This window comes from Lissotriton helveticus, chromosome 11 (assembly GCF_964261635.1).
Source record: "Lissotriton helveticus chromosome 11, aLisHel1.1, whole genome shotgun sequence".
Taxonomy (NCBI): Eukaryota; Metazoa; Chordata; class Amphibia; order Caudata; family Salamandridae; genus Lissotriton; species Lissotriton helveticus.
In genome coordinates, this window is record NC_136072.1 from 1,084,038,439 (window position 1) to 1,084,058,231 (window position 19,793).

The following is a 19,793-nucleotide window of genomic DNA, read 5'->3' on the forward strand; positions in this document are numbered from 1 at the left end:
CGGTGCGTCACTTTTAACATGGGAAAAAGTGACGCACTGGCGGCGCAGGGCCTTCATAAATCTGCCCCAAGGTTTTTTTTATCTGTGGATTGTGCAAAGCATGCAAATATAGCTGCAATCAAAAGCAGGTACAGCTCTCTGCAGATCATCGTCCATACAGAATATCAAAACATCTTACTTGCAATTGTTCTGTTCAGAAAACTTTATCTCGGCCAGAATTGCCTTAAAAGTACAGCTCATAAAACATATATTATAATACACAAAAAATACAAAGTTATTATGGAACATAAAAAGCACAGACACCAGAATTTGAAAAATTGACTACCTAGCTACATTGAAACATGATAAAGTTCATAGGTAATTTTGCTAAGAGGTGATTACATAATAATTTTCAAAAAGTGCATAGTGTACTAAATAAATAAATACATTAACTAAAAAGAATTCATTAAACAAGCATTTACAATGCAACGGTTTCGCCTTACAGAAAGTTAGACACGCTTTCAGTTTTAGTAGAGGAGACCCCTTGCCTCCCACTGCAGCTGAAGCATTTCAGCGCTGTGAATTAACCCCCTCCTGGGAGAGTTAGCTCTACTTTTTCAGAGAACTTTTAAGGCATCTGCAAAGTGGACTCTGGCCCAGGGCCCCAGCCTTTCAAAGGGGGTGGGAGTGAAGGGGAGGTGTGGTGTGAAAGAGCCAGCTCTGTTCTACAGATTTTTGCGCTCATCACTTAGATTAATTTTTAAAGACAATCTTGGAAATAGTTTATTTTTTTATTTATTTTTAATGTATATTACAGACATTTTGCAGACAAAATGTGTTATACAAGGAAGCCATAGCTGGATGGATTAGTGAAAGTATGAATGGATGAGTGAAGGGGTGAATGGAATGATGAGGGAAAGGATGGATAGATGAGTGAATGCAATGGGGGGCTGAGCAGAGAGTGCATCAGTGAAGGGACGGTGCAAGGAGAGGCTGAGGAGAGTGCAGCAGTGAAGGGACAGTGCAGGGACAGTGCAGGGAGAGGCTGAGGAGAGAGTGCATCAGTAAAGGGACAGTGCAGGGAGAGGCTGAGCAGAGAGTGCAGCAGTGAAGGGACGGTGCAGGGAGAAGCTGAGGAGAGTGCAGCAGTAAAAGGACGGTGCAGTGGGGGGCTGAGCAGAGAGTGCAGCAGTAAAAGGACGGAGCAGTGGGGGGCTGAGCATAGAGTGCAGCAGTGAAGGGACGGTGCAGTGGGACTGAGGAGAGAGTGTAGCAGTGAAGGGATAATGCAGTGAGAGGCTGAGGAGAGTGCAGCAGTGAAGGGACGGTGCAGTGGGGAGGAGGAGTGAGTGCAGCAGTGAAGTGACGGTGCAGTGAGAGGCTGAGGAGAGTGCAGCAGCGAAGGGACGGTGCAAGGAGAGGCTAAGGAGAGAGTGCAGCAATAAAGGGACGGTGCAGGGAGAGGCTGAGGAGAGAGTGCATCAGTGAAGGGACGGTGCAGGGAGAGGCTGAGGAGAGAGTGCAGCAGTGAAGGGATGGTGCAGTGAGAGACTGAGGAGAGTGCACCAGTGAAGGGACGGTGCAGGGAGAGGCTGAAGAGAGTGCAGCAGTGAAGGGACGATGCAATTGGAGGCTGAGCAGAGAGTGCATCAGTTAATGGACGGTGCAGGGAGAGGCTGAGGAGAGAGTGCAGCAGTGAAGGGATGGTGCAGTGAGAGACTGAAGAGAGTGCAGCAGTGAAGGGATGGTGCAGTGAGAGGCTGAGGAGAGTGCAGCAGTGAAGGGACAGTACCGTGAGAGGCTGAGAGAGAGTGCAGCAGTGAGTGATGGTGCAGTGGAGGAGTGAGGGCTGCAGCCTGGATGGGGGGGCTGAGCAGAGAGTGAAGCGATGGCGCAGGGAGAGGCTGAGGAGAGAGTGCTGCAGTGAAGCGATGGTGCAGTGAGAGGCTGAGGAAAGTGCAGCAGTGAAGGGACGATGCAATGGGGGGTTGAACAGAGAGTGCATCAGTGAAGGGACGGTGCAGGGAGAGGCTGAGGAGAGTGAAGGGACGATGCAATGGGGAGCTGAGCAGAGAGTGCATCAGTGAAGGGACGGTGCAGGGAGAGGCTGAGGAGAGTGCATCAGTGAAGGGACAGTGCAGGGAGAGGCTGAGGAGAGAGTGCAGCAGTGAAAGGATGGTGCAGTGAGAGACTGAGGAGAGTGCAGCATTAAAAGGACGGTGCAGTGGGGGGCTGAGCAGAGAGTGCAGCAGTGAAGGGACTGTAACAGGGAAGAGACGGTATAGTGGAGCTGAGGAGAGAGTGAAGGGATGGTGCAGTAAGAGGCTGAGGAGAGTGCATCAGTGAAGCGATGGTACCGTGAGAGGCTGAGGAGAGAGTGCAGCAGTGAGTGATGTTGCAGTGGAGGAGTGAGGGCTGCAGCCTGGATGGGGGGGGGCTGAGCAGAGAGTACAGCAGTGAAGCGATGGCGCAGGGAGAGGCTTAGGAGAGAGTGCAGCAGTAAAAGGACAGTGCAGTGTAAAAATAAAAATATGCCTTACCTCTAACATAAACTAAAATCAACATACATACCTGTCTGAACAACTCCGTGCACAGCGGTGCACATCGCTGAAGGGAATCGCCACGGGCCATGTTGAACCTAGAAAAGAGAGAATAAACATAAGATTAGCAAACAAAAAACAAAATGCTTACCTCTGAACGAAAACAGAGACAGAGAGTGAGGTAGTGAAAGAGAGTGAAAGTGACTTAGTGATATAGAAATAGAGAGAGTGAGGTAGTGAGACAGAGAGAGTGAGGTAGTGAAAGAGTGAGTTAGTGATGGAGAGTGATTTTGGTGGTAGTGAGATAGAAACAATGAGTGATGTTGTGACATAGTGAGATAGAGAAGGACTGAGGTAGTTTAAGAGAGAGTGAAAGTGACTTAGTGAGATAGAGAGAGAGTGAGTTAGTGAGATAGAGAGTGACGTAGTGAGTTGGAGAGAGAGAGTGAGCTAGTGAGATAGAGAGTGAGTCAGCGAGAGAGTGTTGTAGTTATTTTTTGAGTGAGTGACTTGTGTTATAGTTGAGAGTGATATGGAAAAAGATAGAGTGATGTTATGGAGAGAGTTAGTGAGAGAGAGAGTGAGATAGTGTTATAGATATAATTTGAGTAGTGATGTAGTTATTTTTGTTTTGTGGGAGAGTGAAGTAGATATAGAGTGAGGTAGTGAGAGAGAGTGAGGTAGTGAAAGAATGAGGTAGTGAGGGTGAGAGTTGTGCTGTATTGAGATAGAAACAGAGAGATGTTGTGAAGTAGTGAGCTAGAGAGAGAGTGAGGTAGTGTATGAGAGAGTGAAAGTGAGTTAGTGTATTTGAGAGAGAGAGAGAGAGAGAGAGAGAGAGAGAGAGAGAGAGAGAGAGAGAGCGGTAGTGAGATAGAGAGAGAGTGAAGTAGTGAGTGAGAGTGAAGTAGTGAGTTAGTCTCATGCGCTGTGGCTGTGTCTGATGGCACTCAAACACTCAACCCAACCCAACCCAACTTGGAACAGCCCACCTGGCAGTCAGGGTCCAGCAGCAGGTAGGCAAGTACCAGATCAGGTTTCTTAACGTATTTGTCACCCTAGAGAATCTGAAGTTTCCCTTAACCCTGGAGGCCACATTGTTCCAAAGGTTACCTAAATAACTTGGCCTGTGGCCATTTGAAGATACCTCGGTATTCCTAACACAATACACAAATTCCCCATAATCCCAACAGAGACAAAACATGTGGCTACGATTAGCCAGTCCTAAAATGCATGCAGAGCCACTAAATTATGTGATTCTATAGCGTGGACGCAGCGCTTTCAACATAATTATAGATGTGCCTCTTTTGCCACATATTCCATCATCTTCTGCATAATTTACAGATTTGCCAAAAGAAATAATTATTCTAGCTCAAACAGATCATAAATTAACAAAAATTTGGGGGCGCGAGTTGCCACGCAGAGGAAGGCCCTACCTGCGAAGTTCCACTGATCACATTTCGATTGCTTATTGCTGCATGTGAGTGATAAACTGTTACTAATAATTCGGAACCTTTGCCCATATAGTGTTAGCATGAAGCAAAAAGACAAAATAATGCAAGAATACTGTCACAAGATGCGCTTCATTACGCCAGATAATCTGTCTTTTCTTGCTATATAATTTAGTTAACACTGAGCATAATTTGACCCCCGCCACTAAATTGCTGGTGCCCATGATACAGGATGATGAAAAAAGTTGCTCACGTAACCCGGAGCCCTGAAAACAAACCTTAACAGAACTGGCCACTTGCGACCTATTGGTTTATTTATCCACTTGGTAATCCCAATCGGGAACTGCAAGCCTTGTAGGCCCCTCAGCACCGTCGAACAGTTACAAAATATGCACACAAAAAATCCAAAGCCCTTTTAAACAAACAAGCAACTTTCAAAATAGGTTTATTTGACTTTTACTAGACCTATGGCTCAAAACATCACAGAAACATCTGAACCAATTGAGGTGCCACGAATGCCTAGTTTTGATGCGCCTGTCTTGTGCACTGAGACACATTCTATTCTTTGACTGACTCTCAAAGTCATTCTCAGAGTGATTCTCAAACACCTGAGCGGTTCTCAGTGACCGGAGGAACCAATAGTTTAATGTTAGTATTGTTTTATAATAACTGCTCATCTATCAATAAATAATAATAAAGTACCACTGGACTGCACTAGTAACATATTAGGGTGCAATGGGCCTCAATTCAAGCAAGAGAAATTACTCCTCCAGCCTCCGCATGTGGAGTGAAAGAGAGACATGGTGGTGGTTCAGTGGACCCATCATACACCTGTGCGCAGGTGCCGCTGCACCTGTTGCACTAATAGCAACTGCTGCACTTAGGTAGCTGCGTCTCTGCACAGTGCCAAGGATGGACGTCCGACATTTTGTTGTATGCAACATGATTCGTCTAGTTTTCAGTTTTTCACTTTAACTAGTCTAGATTTTTTACTATATATAATCGACGCATTCTTTTGCTGGCGAATTCCCAAGGCTGTACTTTCGCCATTGCTGTGACAACGTATGTTTGAATATGTAGTGTAAAGTATATTCGTAACCAACGCTCACGCCATCGCCTCGCAGTAGGCCCTGGCTGCTCGGCTACTGCTAACCCCGGGGTGTGAGGGGGCTACCAATGGAAACTAATGGAGGTGTCGTGGATAACCTTCCCAAGTGGTAGTACCCGGTCACCGGGGCGAGCGGTGAGAAAGGACCGTTGTATTACAACCTGATAAGTGCTCCCCTTTAAACCCCCATGCTTATATATAAAACCTGACTCTTCTCCGCAACCCCCAACCCCGGTGTCATCAAATAACCGAATCACCGCCCTCCTCACCACCGCTCCCCTCACGCCACTACCTAAAAATCGCCCTCCTTTGCCCTAGCCACTTTCCATCTCTTTATCCTATCTCCAGCAAATCACCTCCCTGTTTTCACACAACCATCTCACTGCACCAAATCAGTCTCTCTCCTTCGCCCACCCCCTCATAGTACCGCACTTTCTCACTCCTAAACCACGTCCCTTCCTCTTCCCTACTCTCCCTGACCACCATGCACCCTACCACACCACCAAACCAGACCCATCGCCCAAAACTGACAAAACATCACTACTACGGCCTCAGTTCGCCCCCCCCTCCTCCACCTCCCCTGTATATCTGTCCCTTTTCCCTCAGTACTCCCTCAGTACTCCCAATAGCTCTTCTTCACCACTCCTTTCAACTGTCTCTTTCATCTCCCCAAACAAGTCTTCCTTTGCTCTCTCAAACCTATTCACCACTTCTCCCTTCATCCTTCCTTCTCCCCGCAGCCCCACACATCCCATTTCCTGCAACTTGCTCGAGACACCCACTACTCCTTCTACAACATCTTACATCACTTTCACGCCACCCCTCTCCTCCTCTACCACTCACCGCGCTGATTTACTACCACCAACATCCTTCCGCCATACTCCCATAAACTACCCCTCCATCCACCCCACTGCTCCAAGTCCAGGTGAGCCTGCCCTTCTGCCCCCACCCCGGATATATCAGGCATTCCCCATACTCACCGCTCCATGGGGGCGCCGCTGCCTTCACACGAGAAGAAGGGTGGAAACTGCCGCATGTAATCCACAGTGCGCCTAGAGACGCGCTTCTCTGCGCCCCAGTGTCTAAGCCGCCAGTGCCCGCCTCTCTAGCTTCGGTGGCTGGGGCGGGAATGTGCGCGCGCCCACCTGTGGACCGCAGCAAGGCCCCCCGGGGTACGTTCAGGTCCTCCGCGCACCTGGCTCCCTCCTCTCCGGATCGCCTCGCGCTCACTCCACCGTTTCCCAGTCAACTGCTGCAGAGATAGCGGGGAGGCAGCCGCGCGCGAGGGTGGGGGCAGTGGGAGAAGACAGGAGCGCGAGAGGGTAGAAGGAGAGAGCAGCACGCGAGGGGGCGCCGCGCGCAGGAGGGGGCAACAGAAAAAGCTGCAAGGAAAGAGGCGGGAACGGCGGGGATTGTGAAGGAGAGGTCCTGAGAGGCGGGAAAGAAAGGGACAGATGGAGAGGTGACTGCACGAGAGAAAGAGAGAAATGTGAAGGCAACAGTATGGGAAAGAAGCGCACAACAGAGAGTGAGAAGAGACGGGCGGTAAATAAAAACAAGTCAGGTCCCGGGCCGCGCTGTGATTGGCTGACGTCACGGGGGTGTCCCGGCCGGCAGCCAATCACAGCGCAGCCCTGGAATGACGTCACGGGGGTGTCCCGGGCCGGCAGCCAATGGCAGCGCGGCCCGGGACAAAGGGGCGGGGCTTAAAAAAAGCACCAGAAACGCCCCCGAATCGCGTTTTCGAGAGAAAACGCGATTGACAGCCTCTGCATCCCAATGGCTAGCCTCCATTTATGGAGCTAGCCAATTGGAAACAGAGGCTGTCCTAACCTCACTATTAAAAACAACAGATTTCGATCTGGGAGGGGCTTCGCCCCTCGCCAGGTTACGAAACCTAAAAAGACAATTCCATAGATCAGTGACACTACCCTTAGTCACGGGCTGCATATATACTACATTTAAAAATAACATGATATCCCTAAAAGATCCTGAGCCTTCCTGGAAAGTTTCAATAGAACCCTTCTAGTGTTCCACATAGAGAACAAAAATCCGGCAACTGAAAAAACAATCGGGATACTGGAATCAGACATCAATATCCGAAAGACCTCTAGATAGTATCTGCTGTCTATATTTCTACAAATCTGGAATAGCCACCGTTTCCTAGCTTTACGGTAACCAGGGCAACTGAAGAAAACATGTAACACCGTTTCTTCAGCGAAATCACATGAAAGGCAATGAATCACTGTCTGATTGCTCCACTTCGCTGTAAAACAGCGGAGCGGCAAAGCCCCGTACCTGAATTGTAAGAAAAGCTTTCTTGCCTCCAAAGGTGTAATAAGATCTTAGACTACCTCAAAGCAGGATTTATGTTTTATTTCTAGAAAGGCCAGAGATAGTTTACCTATTTTGGGGCAAGAGTAAAGTTGGGCCATTCTAAATTCCTCATAACGGGTCTTCAATTGTTTCCTCGAGATTTCGTGGCAGGCATGAGCAGGTTCGGTCCACCAATCACCCAATCCCATATTAGTTAAAGAAAGTTTGATATAAGCAAACCAAGGGAGTTTTGCGGCGCCATGTAGCGACAAAACTTCAATTAATTCCTCCCTGTATGATAAGAGTTCAGGAGTGGTCCACAGATGTCGCCAATGCATTAGAGATTTAAGACCTGGGGGCGTGGCTTGAACGCCGCACAAGATGGCGGCTTGACTGCGGAGCTCCGGACATCGAGCGCCGACACCAGCGCTTTTATCAGCATTTCCTGCACCTGTATGGACGCCGACTTCATTTTCTTGCATCGGAGCGTGAGGTGAGCAGATTGAAATCACCTGCGTCCCTCTACTCCGTCTGCATGCATATTTTTCGTGACTGACGCGGTGCGCTTTCAGGCGGCCGCCATTTTCTCTCAACTTATGCCGCGTCTTCAGACTCTATCACCGGAAGACCTACGCCACAGTACGGTGCTTTCCTCATAAAACCCTAATACAGCAGCAATGATGAAATGCGCACTGTTGGTGTTCCTCCTCAGCTGCAACCTCCCGTTGGCGTTTTTCAGCCTTTAATGCCCCTTTTTCTTCACGCTGACTAATGTTTTCAAGCTGAGTTTCTTCATTTAAGCGCCACTCTTCACTGGAATTTACCGAACAGGCTGCCACTTGTTTCTGTTTCTCCTCAACAATGTTTATCTGTTCTTCCACATGATGCAGACAATTTACCATCTCCTGCTCAATATGTGCAATTACAATTCCAGTCTTTTTGCCTGCTTCTGAACCTTTATTTTATTGATGTCTATTGTGTGACGCATTTTTCTTTCTTCTGCGTAACCCGGCTGTGACATCAATATCTTGAACTCTATTTCTCACCGCACTACTATTTTTTCACATCAAGGAGTGCCTTCTTCACAAATTTCCTGTCCTCTGAATCTGCAGGAACACTTTTATTTATCTCCCCTACCATATATGGGGAAACTGCGCACTCTCAAACTTACAGCTTCTAAGACCAAACCGCGTCATTCCTCAGACTCTGACTCGACGACGCAGGCCATGGATGACACCGTTCTTCCTAAAACGGATGCTACACGTGGGGCAATTCCTAAAGCTACTGTCACCAGTAAACTTCTACCACCTGGCTCCACGAAACGTCACAGGACAGGTCCTCCATCTCCAGGTTCTGAGTCATCACCCACATCCATGGATCTCATTCTTGAAGAACTCCGAGCACTTAAGCCCTTCATGGCTGAAACTACTAAAACACTGCAATTTCTTCATGATAAATGGTCCACTCTCGAATCCAGAGTCCTGTTAGTGGAACAATCAACGGAGGCTTTACAATCTTCCTGTTCTAGGATTTCCACATTGGAGAAGGATGTCTCTCTCTTAAGGCGACAGACTGAGGAGTTGGAAAATAGAAATCGTCGCAATAACCTACGCCTTTATAATCTTCCAGAGCTCACAGAAGGGTCCAATCCAACCACCTTCTTCCAAACCTTTTTACCAAAAATTTTGGATCTTCCATCTTCTGTCACACTTAACATTCAACGTGCTCATAGACTGGGTCCGAAAGTTTCCTCCAAACCCCGCGGAGTCATCATGCTCTTCCTACAATATACTGACCTTCTCCAAGTACTCTCGGCAGCCAAAGCTAAAAAACAAGTTATGTGGGAAGGTCACCGTCTGTATCTCTCTCAAGATGTGGCTAAAGTGACAGCTGACCGCAGGAAACAATTTCTTGATCTACGACCACGATTGCGGGACCTTGGTGCCAGATTCGGTCTCCTCCATCCTTGCCTCTTCAAGGTCACGTATAAAGAAAAGACAACGACTTTTGAAGATCCACGAACCCTTGAAGAATTCCTCCGTCACCATGAAACCGTCAACATGGACACTGCAAGACCAGTTTAATCATTTATATGTTTTCCTGATTGACTAAAATGTTTATCCTTTTGTTTCCCTACTGTGCCTAGTATCGACTTCCCTTATCCTATTGTGTACTCACATCTCTTGTTTACTTTGTTCTAATATTGCGAAGTTCCTTTATTCGGCGTTCTTATGTACTCCTAACTTCTCTTTTCCATTTTTGTCTCATCACAGATCCTCTCCTTGTGTTCCCCGTCCCGGTGTAGTTTTTGCTCCCTTCAATTGATCCTAAGCTGGTTCCTCCGGTGTTCGATGACGTGAGTTTCTGTTGTTGATGTCGTCCTCTTCTGGCGTCGTCACCCCTCAGTTCTCATTTGTATTTGTTGTTATGTCTCTTCTCTTGACTTGTTCTCTCTTACCTTCTTTTCTACTCCTTTCTTTATCTCTCATCTCTCTTACTCTCACCTTTTCTCTCTATCTCTCTTATACATCTGTTCTTGCAATCTTACTACCTCTCTCAACCTTTCTCAAATGCTTTTCTATTTCATTTTTCTCTTTCTTTACTTTATCATCTACATACTTTTTTCTCTTTGTCTCTTACATTTCATGTTTTTTGCATTATTCTTGCACCTCTCTTCAACTTCTTGCCTATCTCTTACTATATTTTACCTCATATCATTTTACTAAGCTTACAAATTCCGAGTAGTTACATGGAATGTTAAAGGGTTAAATAACCCCATTAAGCGTCAACGCGTCCTAACCCATTTGGCGCGGCTTAAGGCCGATGTAGCTCTCATACAAGAATCCCACCTTTCGGACACAGAGGCTACTAAACTTAAACGTTGCTGGGTAGGACATGTTTTTCACTCTCCTGCTTTAGGTAAGAAAAATGGTACTGTTATTTTATGTCATAAGAAGTTAACTGTTTCTGTTGTAACTCAAGAAAATGATGATAGGGGCCGTTGGGTTATTACTAAGCTCCTTATTGATAAAATACCTATTGTTATCTTTAATGTTTACGCTCCTACAGGTGTTGATAAGTTGTTTTGGCCTGCTATTTCTGATAAATTAGTTACTCTTAATGAACGGTATGTTATCTTTGGTGGTGATTGCAACCAAGTCCTAGACCCTTTTTTGGATAGAAATTCCAAAGTTAAATTTATCCCTTCCAAGATGCATTCCCAATTTATTACCTCGATTCAAAACTATGCTCTAGTTGATATTTGGAGATTATGTAATCCTGACCTTAAAGAATATACGTTTTATTCCCCCACCCATCATTCTCAATCTCGCATAGATTATTTATTTCTCAGTAAATCCCTAGCACAACTTGTTACTCATTCAGAAATAGGTTCCATTCTAATCTCGGACCATGCCCCCGTTTTTGTCGATATTGACCTTATTCCCTTCTCCCCTAATTCGGGACGTTGGAGATTTAATAATTCTCTACTGTTGGACCCCATTTTCACCACTAAATTTATAGAGTTTGCCTCTGAATTTTTTACACTGAACCACCTCCCTGAGTCCTCCTTTGTCACTGTTTGGGACTCTTTTAAAGCAGCTGCTAGAGGATTTATCATTAATTTTGTCTCTCAAAAGAAAAAACAGTCGATTCTTAGGTCAACTCAAATTTTGGATAAAATAAAGAAACTAGAATATACATATTATAATTCTACCTCTGAATCATCACTTCGTGAACTTCTCTCTGCCAAAATTGAATTTAATAGGTTTACTACTAACGCAGCTTCTAATTCTCTTCTTAAATGTAACTCCCGCTATTATGGAGGTCAAAACAAAATGGGTAAACTTCTCGCTAACTACCTCAAAATACGCAAAGAAAGAACGAAGATTGAGTCCTTGCTAGATTCTGCCGGTGTTTCTCTGTTCAAAGACAAAGATATATTAGCTCAGTTTGTCTCATTTTACCAAACTTTATACACTCCTGAGTCTAGTCCTGATCCTGATGACCTTTTATCATATTTCCATGATATCCCTTCCCCTCAATCTTCTCATGTAGACTTTCAATCCTTGGATTTAGACATTTCCCCCTCTGAAATTTCACATGCGGTTTCGATCCTCCGTAGAGGCAAAGCCCCAGGACCGGACGGTTTTACTATTGAGTTTTATAATCACTTCTCCTCCCTTCTCCTCCCTAAGCTTTTACTATTATTTCAGTCCTTTGTCCAATCTGGATTTTCTCAAGGATCTTTTCAGGAAGCATTAATTTGTCTCATACCCAAGCCAGATAAAGATCATACATTATGTAAAAATTATCGCCCAATTTCTCTGGTAAACACTGATTATAAAATCTTCGCCAAAATTATAGCCCTCAGACTTGACCCTCTACTACCAGAACTTATCGGCCCGGAACAATCCGGATTCGTTAAAGGTCGCCTGTCATCTGATAATTCTCGTGTTTTCTTTAACATTTTAAGTAAAGCGTCTTCTCTTCCATCTCCTCTGGCTGCCATTTCTCTCGATGCCGAGAAGGCCTTTGATAGAATAGGATGGGATTTTATGTTTCAAGCTCTTCGTTGGTTTGGTTTTCCACCTAAATTCATTTCTCTTATTTCTTTACTTTATTCCAGTCCCCATGCCTCCATCTTTGCCAACGGTATCACTTCTGATTATTTTCCTCTTCACAGAGGAGTCCGTCAAGGATGTCCTCTATCTCCTCTTCTATTTATCCTAGCTCTAGAACCCTTTTTAACTAAAATTAGACGAGATGAACACATTTCAGGTTTTCAATATGGCCCCCAACAACAGGTTAAGCTCTCGGTCTACGCCGATGATATTTTATTTTATTGCTCCGACCCTCAAACAACTTTACCTTCCTTCCTTAATCAGGTATCTGCTTTCTCTATCGTATCTGGATATAAACTTAATACGGACAAATGTGAAATACTCCCCCTGAACCCATTATGCCACAAACATCTATTTGACACCTCTGGCTTCTCCTGGCAACCCTCTAAGATTAAATATTTGGGTGTCTGGTTCGCCCCTCGCCTTTCTGATACCCTAAAATTTAATTTTGAATCTCTCTCTACTAAGATCACTACTTCTACCACTCGTTGGAATCCTCTCTTTCTTTCATGGTGGGGACGGTTGGACTCCATAAAAATGATGCTAGCGCCTTTGGTTCTCTACACCATTTCTATGATTCCTATTCACATTCCAAATCATTACTTCAAGTTAATAGATTCTATTTTGGTGAAATTTTTATGGAAAGGAAAAAGATCTCGAATAGCTCTTTCTGCTTTGAAGAGGGATAAATCTTTGGGCGGGGTCAAATTCCCCAATTTTAAAGCGTATCATACTGCCTTTTCTCTAAAACAAGCTTTACGCTGGCTCTCTTCAGATCTTCCGTATTATCCTCCACTTTGGCATACGCTAGAATCATCCTTCCTTCATCCCTATGACTTCAGGGAAGTTCTTTCCTTTTCCTCTAATGTCTCCTCTCTTCGATCTCCTATAATTTCTCGAACTCGCTCCCTTCTTCAACCTTACTTGTTATCCTTTTATCCTTCTACTTCTTCTGTTCACTCTCAACCTATTTGGCATAATAAGCACCTTCAAATTCGCAATCGCTCTCTCTATTGGAAATCTTGGCACTCTCGTGGTTTAAAATGGATTTCTCAACTTCTTTTTGATGCCGATCCTCTCCCCTTTCACCTTCTTCAAGAACAATTTTCACTACCTTCCTCTTCTCGTAAACAATATTTATCGCTGATCCCATCCCTTCTCCAATATCTCTCCGATCTTCCCAATACTAATTCTATACCTTTACCTCATCTTTCCATCTCTAATGCCCTTGACCAATCCCCCTCTGCTTCTTTTCTATATAAAGCTCTACAATCATCGACTGAACGCTCTAAATCTAAAATTGAGTTGGCTTGGGAAAAAGACTTGTCTCAAAATTGGCTCCCTATTTTTTGGGATAAAATTTGGTCTAAAATCCACAAAACATCTAGAGCTGCCAATACTACCCAAACCTTATTTTTTATTTATAATCGTACATTATATACTCCCTTTATCCTGTCATCTTTCTCATCAGATACTCCTTCCACCTGTTGGTCCTGTTCTTGTCCTATAGCTGATTTGAAACACATGCTCTTTGAATGTCCTCCCATTCTCCATTTCTGGCATTTAGTTTGGTCCCAAATCCAAACACTTTTCAACATCACACATCCCTTTTCCATCCTTCATATTTTTCTAGGTTCCCTTTCCCCTGATCTTCCTGAATCTCACCTCAAACTCAAATTACTAGATCTCCTGATTGCTATAGCCTTTCACCATATTACATCACATTGGAAACAAGCTAATGATGTTTCCTTCAATGCATGGTGGAACGCAGTATGTTTTAACCATCGTCTAGACACAAATTTTGTATCCCCTATTTCCCTAGCAATTAAACGTGACCTACTATGGATCCCCCTTACCGAATATCTATCCCAGATCTCTAGACCACCTCCCATTTCTCCATTACGCAATGTCGAAGTTCAAAAACCACCATGAATATTTTGTCTCAATATGTGTGAGCTTATTGATGCACACTATGTTTTCTTATTGTTATTTCTAAGATATACACTTTTAATGATTTTCCTTTCTCCTCAAAATTTTTACATTTCTTCAATATACATTGTTCTGTTTATTTTCATGAATAATTCCACTGTAATGTAAGAGAAAAGTTGTGTTTTTTATAACTTATGATTGTTTCTTCCTGTACTGCTTTTCTATTTCATTCCTTAATAAAATTCAAACTTAAAAAAAAAAAAAAAAAAAAGAGATTTAAGACCTGACACATCTGCAATCGCCACCACTGCCGCATCTAAATGCAGCGGAATTAATGGGGTGCATATTGGTAGTCTGAACAACTGTCTGAGGTATTGCTTTTCCACCTTTACTAGTGTCTCAAGTTTGCAATGGCCCCATAACTCGGCACCATATAACGCTCCACCGCGCGCTTGGGCCTTGTAGATTTCTAATGCCGGGCTGACAGCTCTCTTGTTGGACCTGCTAAATACCTTCATGATGCCCCCTGTGGATTGAGCTAATTTTAATGTTGATTTGTTAATATGGGCCCCCCAATCCATGTTTTCAGTAATGATGATGCCTAAAAAAATAAACGATGTAACTCTCTCCAAGGGTTTGCCATTTAGTGTGGGGTTTGGGCGTCTGCTTTTTGAACTATTAAACGCCATAAATTTGGTTTTCTGTAGGTTTATTTCTAGACCACTGTCCTTACAGGAAAGCTCAATTTTATCTAAAACCCTTTGGATCCACATGGGCTTGCAATTCAGATCTCTGTGTCTATGCCTTGTACTGCCCATGCAATATTACATTGGGAGCATGATACATCAAGCAAAAAAGAGAGTACTTGAAAATTTTAGGGCAATTGCTAATGAAGACAAACAGTATCCCATTGCCAGACACTTTAAGTTACATCATGGCGAAAACACCAGTCAGCTACAGTTTTGCGTGCTAGATAGAGTACCAGCACTGGAAAGAGGGGGTAACAGAGTTCAGGAACTTAGGAGGTAGGAACGAAGCTCATCATTAGGTATGACACCCTCCATCCAGGGGTTCTTAATCTGGATGAGGAGCTAAGAGTCCATTTAGGCTGAACAGATGTTCTCCAAATCCCCCGCATTACAAAATGGCTAATGTGTACTGTAGTGTTTGGTGCAAGTGTTTTATGCCCTTTAATTGATTGCTCCTCCTGCCAAGTGTTTTCCTAGTGAGTGTAGCTTTGCTGCTTGTTTTAACACATATTAATATAATGTTATTTTGTCTTTTCGTGTGTGTAATGTCTAGAGTCTCCTGACCTGCCAGTGGAAATTGAAGTGCATTGCAAGAGAGCCATATATATCTATATTGGAAGGAGGCATCGACCATCTCAGTAGACAAGAACTGTGGTAGGAGTTTACCTATAAGGTTTGTTTGACTGCCCTAAATGTTCCAAGGAAGAGTTGGCTACTGGGGCGTGACTGTCTACTTCTAAGTTTCATTAGTGTAGGGTGGAGGGGACTAGGCGGTGTCAGTTGGGCCAGACTGACATTCAATTGTGTTGTAGCCTATGAACGTGACTATGGTTGAATTCATGATGATTATTGGTATATCCTGCCCCCTTCAATTACACATTTGAGGTGATCATCTAACAGTAAGGTTTAGTTACATGAGATTGACAGTCACGATACGCAGGTTTATGATGGGAAGGCACACAATGCAAATGACGTGATGCAGATTATATTTTTTCCTTATTTTTCCTTGTTGGTAATATAAATTTACAATTAATGCTGAATGTTCTGACTGAATTAATGTGTACATAATGTAAGTGTCTGCCTCACTGTTTTAACGACTGCCCCATTTGATCCATGAAAAGGTGGCCGAAATGTTCATGTTGACTTACGTCAGGCAGTATAGTCCTTTTTCAATGTTTATGATAATGGAATCACATGGTGTATTTATGTGCCAGTAAGGCGAATGCTCTGTGACCCGTGAACAAGGAGCCAGGAGCCCCTAAACCTGTTGGGCTCTTTGCTGCCTTCACAAAGAAAAATGAATGCACATTGTTTATGGCATTGAGTATCAGACCGACTCCTTCTTCTCCCGCATGGGGCTGTTTTGAGTGGGGACAAGATTGGCTGTATTAACTGGTGGTTCGCTACTCCATGTGTGTGTTAGTGTGTGTGTGTGTGTGTGTGTGTGCAGAAAGAGGCAGGGAGTTTCAGCGACACGACTTGTTGAAAATATATATCTATTATACTGTTGGTCGCCGGTAGGTATAGTTAGCACCTAGTTTCCATAGGCATTGAGGCTCCTCCCGCGGTCCCCAACAATGCCTAGTGGATGCCCTGACTGGGACCAGGGCACTCACACTAGAGTTCGGGCCCTGAGGGTCGTGGGGGTCATGTACCCTTATTGTTGCCACAAGTGAGTACCCCCCAGTGTGAGTGCTCAGACCTCATCAGAGGCCCTGCCCCTTTTCTCAACCTCTCTGCAAAGGGGTCTCCTGGCACACTACTGGTTGGGGGATTAAGTCCCCTTTTCTGCTGAGGGTTGTCGGGGGCCAAAATCCCCTATTGTTGCCACAAGTAAGTCCACTACAGCAGGATTGCTGAGACCTTATCGTAGGTCCCACCCCTTTCTCAATCACTCTGCAAAGGGGCCTCCTGGCGCACTACTTGCTGGGGATGAAGTATTAGTCGGGAATGGAGTCTAGGGGTACGCGCACAGGTAAACTCCACTCTGCAGGTGGTCTGTGGAGTTTTTGGCAAACGCTGTGTTACAAGTAAAGCGCAAAGTGGCAAAACTCCGCAAACTCCACCAGTGGAGCAGAATTTACCTCCCACCCTTTTCAGAGACTCACACACCCACTCACAGACCCACTCAGACTCTCATAAACCCACTTACAGTCCCACTCATACTCTCACACCCACTTACAAACCTACTCATACACCAACTGAGACACTCATGCACTCCCTCACATACTTACTGCCAAAGGTTAATGGTTACAGTTAGGAAATTTAAAAAAAATTTAAACGTACAAATTTACTTAAAAAAACCAAAGGCTACAGGGATGTTATAGTTAAATAGAATTTAAAAAACAGAGAAATTCATTGAAAAAAACAAAGGTTTCAGGGACGTTATAGTTAGACTCAGATTTCTCTTGTACAAAACCAGTGTAATTCAGCAATTATAGTTACCTGAGCTAACTATAACTTATGCCCTCCGCAATGCCCTGCTTATGACCTCAGATATTACATCACTCATGACAAGTTCAGTGACGTCACTGATGATACCATTGATGACATCTCAAATTACATCAATGTCATTTGTGTCCTCTTGTAACGAAACTGGTGCTCATGTAAAGCACTTTGATATCTGCTGTCTCTGGTCTAGTTTGCGCTATATTAAAAAAAAACTCTAAACTCTACAGTATGCCTATAAATTATAACTGGGAAAAAATAAAATGAAAATATACTCCAAAGAGATGAGAGAAACATTACCCAGAGCTAGAAAAGCAAAAAGTTGACGGAAAATACAAAATACCTGTAAGCATATTACAAAAACTCTGCATGTTCATGAGAAATTTTCTGCTTTTTAAATTTAAAAACAGAGGACTTGCTAATTTACATCAAAAACATCAAGTTCAAAGGAAGAAGACTGATATACTCATACAGAAAAAATATGTTTATCATCATATTATTCAGAAAGCATTCACAGTCAAAAGGAAATTGTTTATTTCAATACTAAATCAGATACAAAGCCTGACACGTTTAATTAGAAAATATAATATACATAAGCTGGGGAACAGAAATCTAACAACACATAACTTTTGCAATATTTTAAAGGGTCTTGGAAACATACATCCAGCACAGAATCATACTTTAATGAGGAGACTTGCCATCCATACACTAATTGGGTCCTATCTGTGACTTATGGAGGACGTTGCTATTAAGAGTTACATGATACTGTGGTAGGCTTAAATAAAAACACAAAAAAACTCCCACATGCGGATAGTCAGGACAGAAAGACAAAGCAGCCTGTGTACAAATGGAAAAAACTGGTGTGGGAGCACACTGCTTCACCTCCCAGCAGAGTCGCCCCTGGGCATCATGGTAGATGCAGTTCAGATCGACAAGCGAGTACACTTGGAAAGTCTTGAGTGTTTCACCAGGTGGGTGCAGATTAGTGCTGGCCATCTCTGGACACGTGTTTTTGGATTATTATCCGTCATCAGCAAAGATTAGGCAAAAATTATTTGGGGTTGCTGAGCAGGCTGCCATATTCTTGGAATGCAGTATCTCTCCAGGCGCGCAGGTGCCTCTCCATGAGCTCGTCAGCTCAAAGCGGCTCGAGGGAGCCTTTAAGTAAAAAACTGGTGTGGGAGCACACTGCTTCACCTCCCAGCAGAGTCGCCCCTAGGCATCATGGTAAATGCAGTTCAGATCGACAAGCGAGTACACTTGGAAAGTCTTGAGTGTTTCACCAGGTGGGTGGAGATTAGTGCTGGCCATCTCTGGACACGTGTTTCTGGATTATTATCCGTCATCAGCAGAGATTAGGCAAAATTATTTGGGGTTGCTGAGCAGGCTGCCATATTCTTGGAACGCAGTATCTCTCCAGGCGCGCAGGTGCCTCTCCACGAGCTCGTCAGCTCAAAGCGGCTCGAGAGAGCCTTTAAGTAAAAAAACTGGGGTGGGAGCACACTGCTTCACCTCCCAGCAGAGTCGCCCCTGGGCATCATGGTAGATGCAGTTCAGATCAACAAGCGAGTACACTTGGAAAGTCTTGAGTGTTTCACCAGGTGGGTGCAGATTAGTGCTGGCCATCTCTGGACACGTGTTTCTGGATTATTATCCGTCATCAGCAGAGATTAGGAAAAATTATTTGGGGTTGCTGAGTAGGCTGCCATATTCTTGGAACGCAGTATCTCTCCAGGCGCGCAGGTGCCTCTCCACGAGCTCGTCAGCTCAAAGGGGCTCGAGGGAGCCTTTAAGTAAAAAACTGGTGTGGTAGCACACTGCTTCACCTCCCAGCAGAGTTGCCCCTGGGCATCATGGTAGATGCAGTTCAGATCAACAAGCGAGTACACTTGGAAAGTCTTGAGTGTTTCACCAGGTGGGTGCAGATTAGTGCTGGCCATCTCTGGACACGTGTTTCTGGATTATTATCCGTCATGAGCAGAGATTAGGGAAAATTATTTGGGGTTGCTGAGCAGGCTGCCATATTCTTGGAACGCAGTATCTCTCCAGGCGCGCAGGTGCCTCTCCACGAGCTCGTCAGCTCAAAGCGGCTCGAGGGAGCCTTTAAGTAAAAAACTGGTGTGGGAGCACACTGCTTCACCTCCCAGCAGAGTCGCCCCTGGGCATCATGGTAGATGCAGTTCAGATCGACAAGCGAGTACACTTGGAAAGTCTTCAGTGTTTCACCAGGTGGGTGCAGATTAGTGCTGGCCATCTCTGGACACGTGATTCTGGATTATTATCCGTCATCAGCAGAGATTAGGCAAAAATTATTTGGGGTTGCTGAGCAGGCTGCCATATTCTTGGAACGCAGTATCTCTCCAGGCGCGCAGGTGCCTCTCCACGAGCTCGTCAGCTCAAAGCGGCTCGAGAGAGCCTTTAAGTAAAAAAACTTGGGTGGGAGCACACTACTTCACCTCCCAGCAGAGTCGCCCCTGGGCATCATGGTAGATGCAGTTCAGATCGACAAGCGAGTACACTTGGAAAGTCTTGAGTGTTTCACCAGGTGGGTGCAGATTAGTGCTGGCCATCTCTGGACACGTGTTTCTGGATTATTATCCGTCATCAGCAGAGATTAGGCAAAATTATTTGGGGTTGCTGAGCAGGCTGCC